Raw genomic sequence first — 13,910 nt, forward strand, 5'->3', positions numbered from 1 at the left:
AGACTGGGCTTCTGTTGGAGACGGGACTGACATGGGTTCAGTCACGAAGTTTTTCACACGAAGGGCTGTTGAAATCAGGACCTCGCCGAAAACAAATATCATTTTCCACCCTGTGACGTAGAATGTCCAGTGCTGTGCTTTTTCCTGCAGCCACAGGTCGGTCATCACCACTGCATAGCACAATATTCTCTCCACATCCCCACTCACCTGACATGAACTAATTTAATAGTTATCGTCACTGTTCACAAATCCACCGTTTTACGCTCCACTCTGACTCTCTTTAGACCTGGAGAAAGCTTTAGAAAAAACGAGCTGCTGGAGGAACTCAACGGGTCACGCAGCATCTGTGGAGGGAAATGGACAATCGATATTTCGGGTTGAGAAAGTCCAGGTGAAGGATCTCGACCCGGAAAGTTGATTGCACATTTCTCTCCATAGATCCTGCCTGACCCGCTCAGTTCCTCCAGCATCATGTTTCTCACCAGAGATTCCAGCATCTGCAGTCTCTCATGTCTTTAGAACTCCCCCCGAGCCCTGCCTCAGACTGAACCAGGCTCTTCTCTCCGGCTTAATTTCTGTTCAGCTTTTTCAGCCCATCACGCCCACTAGGGCACAGGCCGCCAGCAGCAGCCCTTTTAATTTAGAAAACTTGAGGAGAATACTCCAAATATTCACTGCACTGTGGGTGGGGAAATTTCTCCTCATCCTCAATCCGAGGATGATCACACGACTTCAATCGTCTTCCATGTGAAGGTCCTCCGGATCGCAGCGATGGGGCCTTTGGAGATTCAGTTGACATTTTTGTCGCACGAGGTTTTTACGAGATGGGGTTGCTGTCCGTATAGCCAACCCTTCTCCGCTCGTAGCCGGGCTTAGACAGTCCATGGCCGCGTTTTCTTATCTGTTGCCTGTTTAATGTGTTTTTGATCCCACACTAAACATAGAAATGGCCAGAATTTCCACTGAACACATCCAGCAAAACCATGTTCACCCCCCGCGTCTGCAGCGCGTGTAGTGGACAATCGCGGTACTGCAGGGGATCGGCAGCTCCCCGAAAGCGGAAGCGTTCTGAATCAGGAAGTGCCGGGAGTTAACATGGCTTCGAAAGCACCGGCCGAGAGTTTAACCGAGGAGGTAATTTGTCCTGTATGTCTGGATTTCTTCACTGATCCGGTTATCCTGGAGTGTGGACACAACTTCTGTCGCTCTTGTATAACACGGTGTTGGGAAAGGGAGGAGAGAAACTCCTGTCCGGAATGTAGAGAGGAGATTGCTGATCGCACCCTCAGGGCCAATCGGGCCTTAGCAAATCTGGCTGAAAAAGTTCGAAATCTAAACCTGAATCCGAAAGGGAAGGAAAGTAAACTTCACTGCGAGGAACATGAGGAAGAACTGAAGCTGTTTTGTGAAACGGACAAGTCGCTGATCTGTGTGATCTGTGCAGTGGCGGAGGAACACAGAGAGCACCGCTTCAAACCGATTAAAGAAGCTGTTAAAATCTATATGGTAAAAACTAACGTTAATGTAATACTTAACACATTTCCTTTCTCCTATATGCCATCACACGAGCCTCCATAACCAACACATCATTCTCTGCAACTTCCGCCGTCTCCAACGAGATTCCTGCATCTATCCATCCCACAGCCCATCCCACACCCCACAACTCTCCGCTCTCTGTAGGAATCGCTCCCCGGACCGTATCGCCCTTATCCACTCGCTCCTCCCCACTGATCTCCCTCCTGGCTCTGACACCTGGAAGCGGGACAAGTGCTACACCTGACTCCTAACCTCCTCACTCGTCACCATTCAGGGCCCCAAACAGCCCCAGCTCCTCCCGTTTCTTCCATGGCCGATTTTCATCTCGTATCAGAATCCTTCTTCAGCTCTTTGCTTCTTCCACCTGTCCCCTCTCAGCTTCTCACTTCATCACCCTCCCCCACGTTCCCCCTCACGTTGTCTCACCCGTCACCTGTCAGCTGGTTCTCATCCCCAACCGTTTTATTCTGGCTTCTGCCCCATTCTTTCCCAGTCCTAATGAAGGGTCTCATCCCGAAACGTCGAGTGTTTATTTCCCCTGCATAGATGCTGCCTGACTCACTGAGTTCCTCCGGCATTTTGTGTGTGATGATCGGGTTTGATCACCTGTTTCTTATGATCCATCTTTGTTTCGATTTCCTTCTCTCTCTGACTTCCAGGATCAGCTTAATTCTTCATTAGACTCTCTCACAAAAATGAAATCAGACTTCCAGGAAAAGGAGCAGCAACAGAACGAGAAGATTTCCGGAGTTCGGGTGAGGCTTTCTGAGTGGAATTTCTGATATTACTGTATAGTTTTGCTCCCTTTAATGCAGAATAGCCGAGTATCGCAGCTCCAGTGACCTGGGTTCGATCCTGACCTCTGGTGCTGTCTGTGTGGAGTTTGCATGTTCTCCCTGTGACTACGACAGTTTCAGACACATTCCACGGACATGCTGCATGAATAGTTAAATACAATTAACCCTGTGAAGGTGGGGGAGGGTGTATGTGAATCAGGTGGGAGTTAATGGGTCAATGGGGAGAATAGGTTTCAGGAAAACGTAAGTGAATGGGGTTGATGGGAATGTTTCAGAGCTAGCATGACATTAATGGACCGAATGGTCTCCTTAATGTCATAAAGAAACACACATAACAATACAGTAAATTCATCTTCACCTTTCATTCGACAGGAACAGTCACACAGCCTTCAGTCCCACGTCACATCCCAGTTTGCTGAACTGCGCCAGATTATCACTGAGAAAGAGCAGAGTTTACTCAGCGATCTCAAGGAAGAAGAGAAGAGGATTCTCAATCCAATGGAGAAAAATCTTCGTGAGATTCAAGAGCATATAAGGTTAATTCAGGAGGAAATCACTGGGTTAAAGGAACAGATGGATCAAAAAGACAGTGTGATATTTCTGAAGGTGAGGGATTTTATTTCAGTTTGTTTCTGTCAAAGGGCACTAAATGAACAGTGGTATATTTGAAATAAACACAGCACAGCGGCCAATTCTAACAAGCCAATTGCTGCCGTTGGCGACGTCACACACATTGTTATGATTGTATGACGAGCCCTCCAATCACATGAATAACGACCTTCCAAAATGTCGAAAATATGTATTCAGTCCTTCATCTGCAAGATACAATCATGAAGCGATGAAACATCAGCGTAATTAATCATAAATTAATCAGCCACGGAGCGGTCAACAAACGATACGATATTGGTCCGTCCTCAGCTCAAAACTGCCCAGAACAAAGCACAAATACGTAACTTATGCCCTTCACTATTACCAGGCCCCCACACACGTGACTAGTTACTATAACAATCACGTAACACAGAAAACAATGCAGACAGGGCTATCAAAGACAGAAGACAGATGCGTCGCTCCTACACACAGCATTAATAAATGGCAGTAAACTGTTTTTCACTGGACAATTGATGCATCTATTCAGGGTTGTTGTTGTCCCAAAACTGGACTTCCACGACTTCTGTACATCCAGCACAGAATGCAAACTTCTCTGAAATAATTTATTCTGATCATAACACAGAGCTGCTGATTGTGTCCTTACTTATCACGTTAAATATCCTCTAAATCTCCCATTAGCACCCAGTTCCAGTCACAGGCTGTGAGTGTGTTTGGTGCGGTGGGTGTGAGGGTCTCTCTGTCAATCCGTGAAAACACAGAATGTGACCCACACATCAGACTTATCCTCTATATCTGGTTTTCATCAGGTTAGGGAAACATTCAATGTTTCTTTAATATTTAACATAAGTTTCACATTAGAGACGTAGAAATATAAACATTGAAAACCTACAGCACAATACAGGCCCTTCAGTCCAACATGTCCTTACTTTAGGAATTACCTAGGGTTTACCCATAGCCCTCTATCTTTCTGAGCTCCATGTGCCTATCCAAGAGTCTCTTAAAAGGCCCCATCGTATTGGCATCCAGTACCGTTGTCGGCAGCCCATTCCACACATTCAGCACTCTCTACGTAAAAATATTACCCCTGACATCTCCTCTGTACATACTTCCAAGCACCTTAAAACTGTGTCCTCTCGTGCTAGCCATTTCAGCCCTGGGAAAAAGCCTCTGACTCCGATCAAGGCCTCTCATCATCTTATACAGCTCTATCAGGTCACCTCTCATTCTCCGTCGCTCCAAGGAGAAAAGGCCGAGTTCACTCAACCTATTCTCATAAGGCATGCTCCCCAATCCAGGCAACATCTTTGTAAATCTCCTCTGCACCCCTTCTATGGTTTCCACATCCTTCCAGTCGTGAGGCGACCAGAACTGAGCACAGCACTCCAAGTGGGGTCTGAACAGGCTCTTACATAGCTGTGAGATTACCTCTCGGCTCCTAAACTCAGTCCCGCGGTTGATGAAGGCCAATGCACCGAATCCCTTCTTAACCACAGAGTCAACTTGTGTAGCAGATTTGAGTGTCCTATGGACTTGGACCCCAGGATCCCTCTGATCCTCCACACTGCCAAGAGTTTTACCATTAATACCAAAGTCTGCCATCATATTTCACCATTATCTGGTTTGAACTCCAAACTGCCACTTCTCAGCCCAGATTTGCATCCTATCACTGTCACGCTGTAAACTCTGACAGACCTCCACACTATCCACAACACCCCCAAGCTTTGTGTCATCAGCAAATTTACTAACCCAACCCTCCATTTCCTCATCTAGGTCATTTATAAAAATCACAAAGAGAAGGGGTCCCAGAACAGATTTCTGAGGCACACCACTGGTCACCGACCTCCATGCAGAATATGACGTGTCCACAACCACTCTTTGCCTTCTGTGGGCAAGCCAATTCTGGTTGCACAAATCAATGTCCCATTGGATCCCTTGCTGAAATCCATTTACACTACATCTACTGTTCTACCTTCATCAATATGTTTTGTCACATCCTCAAAAAATTCAATCAGGGTCGTAAGGCACGAACTGCCTTTGACAAATCCTGCCTCTCAGGATCTTCTCCATCAAATTACCAACCACTGAAGTTGACTCACTGGTCTATAATTTTCTGGGCTATCTCTACTACCTTTCTTGAATAAGGGAACAGCATCTGTAACCCTCCAATCCTCCGGAACGTCTGCCGTCCCCATTGATGATGCAAAGATCATCGCCAGAGGCTCAGCAATCTTCTCCCTCACCTGCCCACAGTGGCCTGGGGTACATCTCATCCGGTCTCCATCATAAACAGGCCATTCGGTCCGTCATCCTCTAACAATTTCCCTGCTTCAGAATTCTTATCCCACACCCAACAACAGTGCCCTGAACTCCATGGTCCCTCACGTGTTTATCCAGTTTTTTTTTAGATTATGAAGACACGTAGTCCTCTTTCATTTTCATTTAGTAATGCATGCATTAAGAAATGATACAATACAGTTTTCCCATTACATTCAATCTCTGCTGTTCCGCTTCAACCACTCCTGTGGTAGCGAGTTCCTCTTCACTAAATTTCTTCTGGGATTTATTAAAATCCATCTGAACTTCATCTTCCACAATCCTTCCCATAAATAGAGGTACATCCCTCACCCCTGCACACAATTAAATCCATCATTGATCTTAAATTCCTACATCTTATCACCCTAATGTCTATCCAGATGAAAATACACAACCTGTCCTGTCTTCTCTGTAAGTTTCATCCTCTTAATAATGGTCTGACATTCAGGAACTTTCCCTGTAATTTAACCAGTGGTTCTGTATTGGTTGTGTTTGTGAGTTACTGCGGGAGTGGGAATTTTCAACACCTTGTCATGACTTGGATGAAATTCATGATGTGGGCCGTAAGTCCAAGTCTAATCAGATTTATGTTTGATTTATTTCAGGAGGAAGCTCGTCGGAACAGGAGGTAGGACATACTCTTTATTGAAAATCGGTATAGTTCAAACTAGCAGTTTATAACAAGTAGTTTAATATTTACAGGATTAATGACCATGTCCAGGAATTGTCAGTGACAGATGAGGCCCAACCGTTTGAAAAATTCCATCACCCCTATTTGTTAAACACAGTGCTGAGAGAAACACTTGATGCCGTTAATCGAGGTAAAACTTACAAAGATTCATTTCTCCTTGTTTAATTAAGTTCCAATTTGAAGTGAGAATCGTCTGTAATTTGGTTGTAGGGGGTAGGGTTGGGAACGAGTGAAGCGACAGGACTGATAGTAAAAATGCAAAGATATCATGCAGTCAGACTGTCAGATAGGGCGGACAGGTACAAGGACAAAATTGCAGCCAGCAGGGTGAGTATCAGTGCATCAGGGATGCAGAATAAAATGGGTAGCAGATACACTACACAAAGTGTTATATCTCAATGCATGGAGTATGAGAAATAAGGTGAATGATCTTGTTGCACTATTACAGATTGTCAGGTATGGTGTTGTAGCCATCACTGAATCGTGGCTGAAGGATGGTTGTAGTTGGGAGCTGAATGTTCAAGGTTACCCAATGTATCGGTGGTATAGGAAGGGAGGGTGATGGGGTGGCATGGCTCTCCTGGTAAATCGGTAGAAAGATGTGACATAGGATTGGAAGATATTGAATCCTTGTGGATTGAGTTAAGGAACAGCAAAAGTAAAAATGACACTGATGGCAGTCACATACAGGATCCCAACACTAGCTGGATGTGGACCACAGATTACAACTGGAAATAGAGAAGGCCAATGAAACAGACAATGTTACAATAGTCATGGGAGATTTCAACATGCAGGTCAATTGGGAAAATCCGGTTGGTAATGGATCTCAAGAGAGTGAATTTGTTGAATGCTGTGTGATGTTTTATCGAGCAGTTTGTCGTTGAGCCTACTCAGGGAACAGCTCTACTGGATTGGGTGTTATGTATTGAACCAGAGGTGATTAGGTAAACGAACCCTTAGGAGAGAATGCTCACAAGATGACTGAGTTCAACCTGAAATTTGATCAGCAGAAAGTAATGTTTGACGTTGTAGTAATCAGAGGATAAAATAAATACAGTGGTCTGAGAAAGGAGTTGGCCAAAGTATATTTGTCAGAAATGGTGTCAGTTTCTGGCAAAATGAGGAAGGTGAAGGATAGATGTATTCCAAAAATCAATAAATACTCAAATGGCAAAATGGCTGACAAGTGAAGACAAGCTAATGTAAATGCAGAAGAGTGGGCACACAACAAAGTAAAAATTAATAGGAGACAGAGAATTGGGAAGCTTTTAAATACCTACAGAGAGGAACTGAAAGAATGATTGAGAGGAGAAAAATGAAATATTAAATTGAATTGAACTGACTGTTACTTGCATTCTTCATATGAACGAGCAGTAAAATTCTTTACGTTATGTCTCCGTCTCAATGTGCCATTTACAGTGTCCGTGCTGGGTTGAGCGTCGAGCTAGCAACGCGGCCTCATAAGAATAAGAAAGCCGGCTTAAAAAACGCCATCATGACAGCATCCCGATGACTCCACTCGGAGTTAAGGGCTTTCTTCTTCTTCTCTTCCTGATAAACTACATGTAGAACATGCTTGTCAATATAACGTAGAAATACAGTTACCTCAGCATGAGGTAAGCAGGCTGATGGCCTGGTGGAAGAAATTGTCCCTGGACTCTGTTGGGGTTTTTATGCTAGGGTACATTCCCCAGACGGTAGCAACCAGCACAGTTTGTGGTTGGGGTGACTCGGGTCTCCAATGATCCTTCGGGCCCTTTTTACACACCTGTCTTTGTAAAACAAGTGAGCAAACAATATCATATTGTTTTTCAAGTATTGTAAAAAATAAAATAGAGATGAGAGTGGATATAGGACCACTAGAAAATAAGGTTGAAGATATAATAACGAGGCACAAAGAGATGGCAGATGAACTAAATGAGTATTTTGCATCAGTCTTCATTGTGGAAGACAGTAGCACTGTGCCAGATGTTGAAGAGTGCGAGGGAAGAGAAGTGAGTGCAGTTACTGTTACAAGGGAGAAGGTGCTCAAAAAGGGACATAAGTCACTCAGACCAGATGAACTGCACCCTAGTGTTCTGAAAGAGGTAACGGTAGACATTGTGGAGGTATTTGAAATGATCTTTCAAAAATCATTGGGCTCTGGTGTGGTGCAAGAGGACTGGAAAACTGTAAATGTCACTCAACTCTATAAGTAAGGAGGAACGCAACAGAAAGGAAATTATAGACCAGTTAGCCTCACCTCTGTGGTTGGGAAGACATTAGTGTCAATTGTTAATTATGAGGTTATGGAATACTAGGTGACACTGGACAAGATAGGAAAAGTCAGCATGGCTTCCTTTAGGGAATATTTTGCCTGGCAAACCTGTTGGAATTCTTTGAGGAGATTACACGTAGGGTAGATAAAGGGGTTGTAGTGCATGTTGTATATTTGGACTTTCAGAAGGCCTTTGACAAGGTTGAACACATGAGGCTGCTTACCAAGTTAAGAGCCCACGGTATTACAGAAATGTTATTGGTATGGTCAGAGCATTGGCTGGTTGGTAGGATATACAATGCTGGAAAATTCATGGTCATGTACTTTGGTAGTAGACATAATATGCAGATTATTTTAAATGGGGAGAAAATCCAAAAATGTGAGATGGAAATGGACCTGGGGGTCCTTCTGCAGAACACCCTGAAGGTTAACTTGCAGGTAGAGTCATTTGTGGGAAAGGTAAATCCATTGTTTCAGTTCAAGGGGTTTAGAATACAAGAGCAGGGATGTGATGCTGAGGGTTTATAAGGCACTGGTGAGGCCTCACCCTGAGTATTGTGAACAGTTTTAGGCTCCTCATCTAAGAAAAGATGTGCTGGTATAGTTGAGTGTTCAGAGGAGGTTCACAAGGATGGTTCCGGGAATGAAAGGGTTATCATATGAGGAATATTTGATAGCTCAGTGCCTGTACTCACTGGAATTTAGAAAGATGAGGGGGGAATCTCATTTTAACCTTTTGAATGTTGAAAGGCCAAGACAGAGAAGATGTGGAAAGGATGTTTCCCATGGTGGGGGAGTCTAGGACAAGAGGGCACAGCCTCACGATAAAGGCGTGTCTATTTAGAAACAGAGTTTGAACACAGTATCAAACGTTGTGGGGAGATGGCCGGGGAGTGGGGTTGAGGAGGAGAGAAACAGGATCAGCCATGATTGAATGGTGGAGCAGACTCGATGGGCCAAATGGCCTAATTCTGCTCCTATATCTTATGGTCTTATGGTTATCAAACCACTACATTGAAGCATTGTGAGAATGAGCCCAGACACACCAACCAGCATTGACATTTTTCAAGATTTCATTTCGGGAGAAGCACACACAGCATAACCGGCCTGGCAAAACTCCCCCACACACATACACAAGAGGAATTGGCAGATTGTAGTCAGAGTCTCAGCAATGTACGTTGTTATTTCCCTCAGTAACCTGGAAACTATTCTCTTCAGACACGGTAATTTACTTATTTAAACAACTCACACTTGTCACACATTGTCAGCACACACCAGACATGTGATGACACACAGTGACATACAAATATTTCAATGTGCACACTCTCCCTCAATGTGTACACACAAACACACTGATATTTACCACAATCAACACATAAACACACACATAATATCAGAGTGTGACACACGGTCAAAGAGACAGGCACAAATTCCCATTTAGGAATGAAATCTGTGCTCCTTACCCAGTCTGTTCTGTGCAGAGAGCTGCCCTCTGACGTGACGTCATATCAACAGTTCACAGACAGACTCCAGGGTGAGATTCCTCAGGATGATGGTCTAGGAGGGGTTTGATGGATGTTTAACCAACGGCCCACTTCATCCATCTGCAAGACTAAGATGTCTTCCTGAGCATGTCCCGTTTGTGTGTGTTTGCCCATATCCCTCTAACCATTTCCCATCTATGTACCTGTCCAAGTTTTTTTCACGCAGAGAGTGGTGAGTGCGCGGAATGGGCTGCCGGCAGTGGTGGTGCAGGCGGAAACGACAGGGTCTTTTGAGAGACTCTTGAATGGCTACATGGAGCTTAGAAAAATAGAGGGCCATGGGTAAAGCCTAGGTAGTTCTAAGGTAGGGGCATGTTCAGCACAGCTTTGTGGGCCGAAGGGCCTGTATTTTGCTGTAGGTTTTCTATGTTTCTATTTTTCCTCATATTCAGGGAAGCGGAAATGCAGAGAATACCCCCAGTGTGGTCTGTAATTGACATCAAAGACCTTGCTTAAGTTCCTGTGGACAGTGTCGAATAGGCTGATGAATACAGGACTGAAGGTGTTATATTTGAATGCTCCAGCATACGGAATAAGGTAGATGATGTTGTAGCACAGGTAGAGATTGGCAGGTATAACTTTGTTGGCGTCACTGAGTTGTGGCTGAAAGGAGATGCTGGTTGAAGCCCAACATCCAAGGATACACCTTGTATTCAAAGGACAGGCAGGTAGGCAGAGGGGATGGGGAGGGTCTGTTGGCAAAAAGTGAAATGAAATCCTTAGAGAGAGGTGACATAGGATTGGAAGATGTTGAGTCATTGTGGGTAGAGTTAAAAAACTGCAAGGGTAAAAAGACCCTGATGGTAATTATATACAGCCCTCCAAATAGTAGCCTGGATCGAAATGGGATACAAATCACACCAGGAGATGGAAAAAGGGCACAGTGAAGGTCGGAATGGGGGGATTCAACAGCATGTAGATTGGGAAAATCATGTTGTGCTGCATTCCAGGAGAGGAAATTTGTAGAATGCCCCCAAGATGGCTTTTTAGAACAGATTGTGGTTGAGCCCGATGGGAGAAAGGCAATTCTGGAGTGGGATTTTTATAATGAACCAGATATGATTTGCGAGCTTAAGGTAAAAGAATTGTTAGGAAGCAGTGATCATAAAATGATAGAATTCACGCCAGAGTTTGACAGGGAGATAAAGTCAGATGTATCATGAGATGGAAAGGGAGATGAGTCAGAGAGGAGTAAAGTTAGTTGCAGAGGCTTGAGGGAGTTGCTGGGCAAAGTAGATTGGAAGGGGACACAAGCAGTGATAATTGCAGAACAACAAAGACTGGAGTTGACAGTTTGGGATGAAACCCTGCATCAGAACCCGTGTTGTTTAAGGGTCCCTGCAAATACTTCCCCTGTCCTAATGAGGGGCTGCGGGTGATGGGGTTGTGGGAAAGGGGACAAATGGATCCTCATCTCCATCTTTGTCCCCCTCCAGCTACTCGTTACGTCTATGCACACAGTTTGCCCACAGGCTTTGCATCCCTCCCTCACCTGGCTCTGGTTCAATCTGCCATTCATCTCTCCCCTACTGGTTCCTGTTATCACTCCCTTTACTGTCTCGAATCTTCACACTCCCCACTCACAAATGAATGTTAACATTGAATGAAGGGCCTGTTCCTGTGCTGTACTGTTCTATGTTCTCTGTTCCCTGTTCCCTGTTCAGAAGAATGAGACGAGATCTCAGGGAAGCACAAAATTCTTTCAGGAGTTAACTGGCAGCAAGGATGCAGCCAGGATGTTTCCCTGTCTGAGGAGTCAAGGGTCAGGGGTCACTGTCTGTTTGGAATTCTCAGCACCCGTCGGGGGAAGGGGTTTGGGGGTTCTTATCCATTCAGTTCACAGAGCCATCGCCGTACAGCATTGAAATGTGCCCTTCGACCCATCACCTCTGTGCTGACCTATTTACCCATCTACATTCATCGCATTGGCCAGCATTAGGTCAGTCTCCTTCTGTGCCTTGCCTATTGAAGTGTCTGTCCAAGTGTCTCTTAAACACAGAGGACTGGAGGCCTGTGACCTGCAGAGGTCGGTGCTGGGGCCGCGGTTGTTTGTCAATCATACTAATGATTTGGATGATAATGTAGGTGACATAATTAGTAGGTTTATGGGTGACACTAAAATTCATGGTACAGTGGACAGGGAAGAGAGTTAAAGCAACACTCACAACATACTGGAGGAACTCAGCAGGTCGGGCAGCATCCGTGGAAAAGATCGGTTCACGTTTCAGGCCGAAACCTTTCGTCAGGATGTAGAGGGAAGGGGCAGAGGCCCAATAAAGAAGGTGGGGGGGGGCGGGTGGGAAGGAGAAGGCTGGTAGGCTCCAGGTGAAAAATCAGTAACTGAAAAGATAAAGTGGAAGGGGAAGAGGGTTATCTCTGTTTACAGGGGGCCCTTGGTCAACTGTAGAGATGGGTACAGGGAGAATGTTTTAAAATAGATCTTGGCAGGTACGTGGATAAGAAAGGTGAAAGGAATAATGGACAAATGGGACTAGCTCATTAAAGGAAGCTGCTCGGCACGAACAAGTTGGGCCGAAGAAACTCTGTGACCTCCTGATAATCCAGTCACCCAGCCCCTGCCCATCTTAATCCATCCCTATCCCGCTCTAGTTTCTGCTGTTTATCTCCCCTATGTATTTCCGTTCATGAGGGAAGATGTCGACCTGAAATGTAGACTGTCCATCTCTCTCCACACATGCTGCCTGACCCGTTCGGTTCCTCCAGCATTTTGTGTCTGTTTGATCGGGAAATCTCTGCTCTCCGTCCAGCGGAAACCCTTGGGGAGACTTTAGTTGTCCATCCGCTTTCGTCTTTCAAACCTCGGGAAAGGTTCCTGTCGGCCATCCGACCGCGCCTGAGGCCTAGCGGCCTTTCCACTGGTCCCCGGGGCCGCGCTGACCGAGTCTCCCCCCGATCCCCGGGGCCGCGCTGCCCGAGTCTCCCCCCGATCCTCGGGGACTCTCTAATTCTCTGCTTCTCCCCCCAGTCTCTGTCACCCTGGATGTGGAAACGGCGAATCCGTGGCTCGAGGTGTCTGAGGATCGGAAGAGTGTGAGATTGACCCGGACCCGGAGGAATCTCCCTGACACCGTGAAGAGATTCACAGTCTGGCCTTGTGTGCTGGGATCGGAGGGATTCACATCGGGGATTCATTACTGGGAGGTGGAGGTGACGGGGAGTCGGCGCTGGTGTCTGGGAGTCGCCGCAGAGTCTGTGGAGAGGGAGGGAGTGTTCAGTCTGAGTCCGGAGACCGGATTCTGGGTCATCGGGCGGGTGTATGACGTGTTACATCGGGATTGTGACCTGATCTCCTATTTCCCCTCCCCTGGGCCCCGTCTCCCTGCCGGTCCCATCCCCGGGAGGGTGGGAGTTTATCTCAGTTACCAGTCCGGGACAGTTTCATTTTACAACGCGGAGACCAAGTCCCATCTCCACACCTTCACTGGGAATAAATTCACGGGGAAACTTTATCCTCTCTTCTGGCCTCGGAATGTAAACCAGTGGCTGAGAATCTGCTCCGGTTCCGCTCCGGGTCTGTAATCGGGTCGGGTCCTGGGACCGGTGTCAGGAGTAAAGTCCCTGTAAATATAAATGTGCGGAGAGTGAAATAAACACGAGATGAGAATTATCGATCCATTAATTTTAACTCGTTCACCGCATCCGACAACGGAACAGAAACACCGCAGATTCAGCAGCAGCCGCGGGGCGGCGGGTCCTGAGCTCCCCCGGGTCCTAAAGTCCACCTTCACTGAGACAGGTTAAATGGGACAAGTGGGGGCGGTGCTGACTGGGGGAGGGGGGTCAGGGTGAATCTTGGTCAGACCATAACACACAGGAGCAGAATTAGACCGTTCAGCCCATCGACTCCGCCCCGCCATTCCATCATGGCTGATCCCGGATCCCACTCAACCCCATACACCTGCCTTCTCTCCATGTATTTTGATGGCCTGATCGATCAGGAAATGATCAACCTCCGCCTTAAATATACCCACAGCCTTGGCCTCCACCGCAGTCTGTGATAGAGTATTCCACAGGGTCACTACTCTCTGGCTAAAAATATTCCTCCTGACCTCTGTTCACAAGGTCCCCTCAATGTTGAGACTGTGTCCTCTAGTCTGGGTATCCCCACCACATGAAACAACCTCTCCACATCCACTCTATCT

The 13,910-nt window shown here is 46.2% G+C and overlaps 1 pseudogene; it reads left to right on the forward strand.

Annotated features, from left to right (window-relative positions):
- The first annotated feature begins 983 nt into the window (after window positions 1-983).
- LOC140185276 (E3 ubiquitin-protein ligase TRIM39-like) lies at window positions 984-13,375 on the forward strand (annotated as a pseudogene).
- Window positions 13,376-13,910: the final 535 nt, after the last annotated feature.

The sequence above is a fragment of the Mobula birostris genome, chromosome 20, assembly GCF_030028105.1.
Source record: "Mobula birostris isolate sMobBir1 chromosome 20, sMobBir1.hap1, whole genome shotgun sequence".
Lineage (NCBI taxonomy): Eukaryota > Metazoa > Chordata > Chondrichthyes > Myliobatiformes > Myliobatidae > Mobula > Mobula birostris.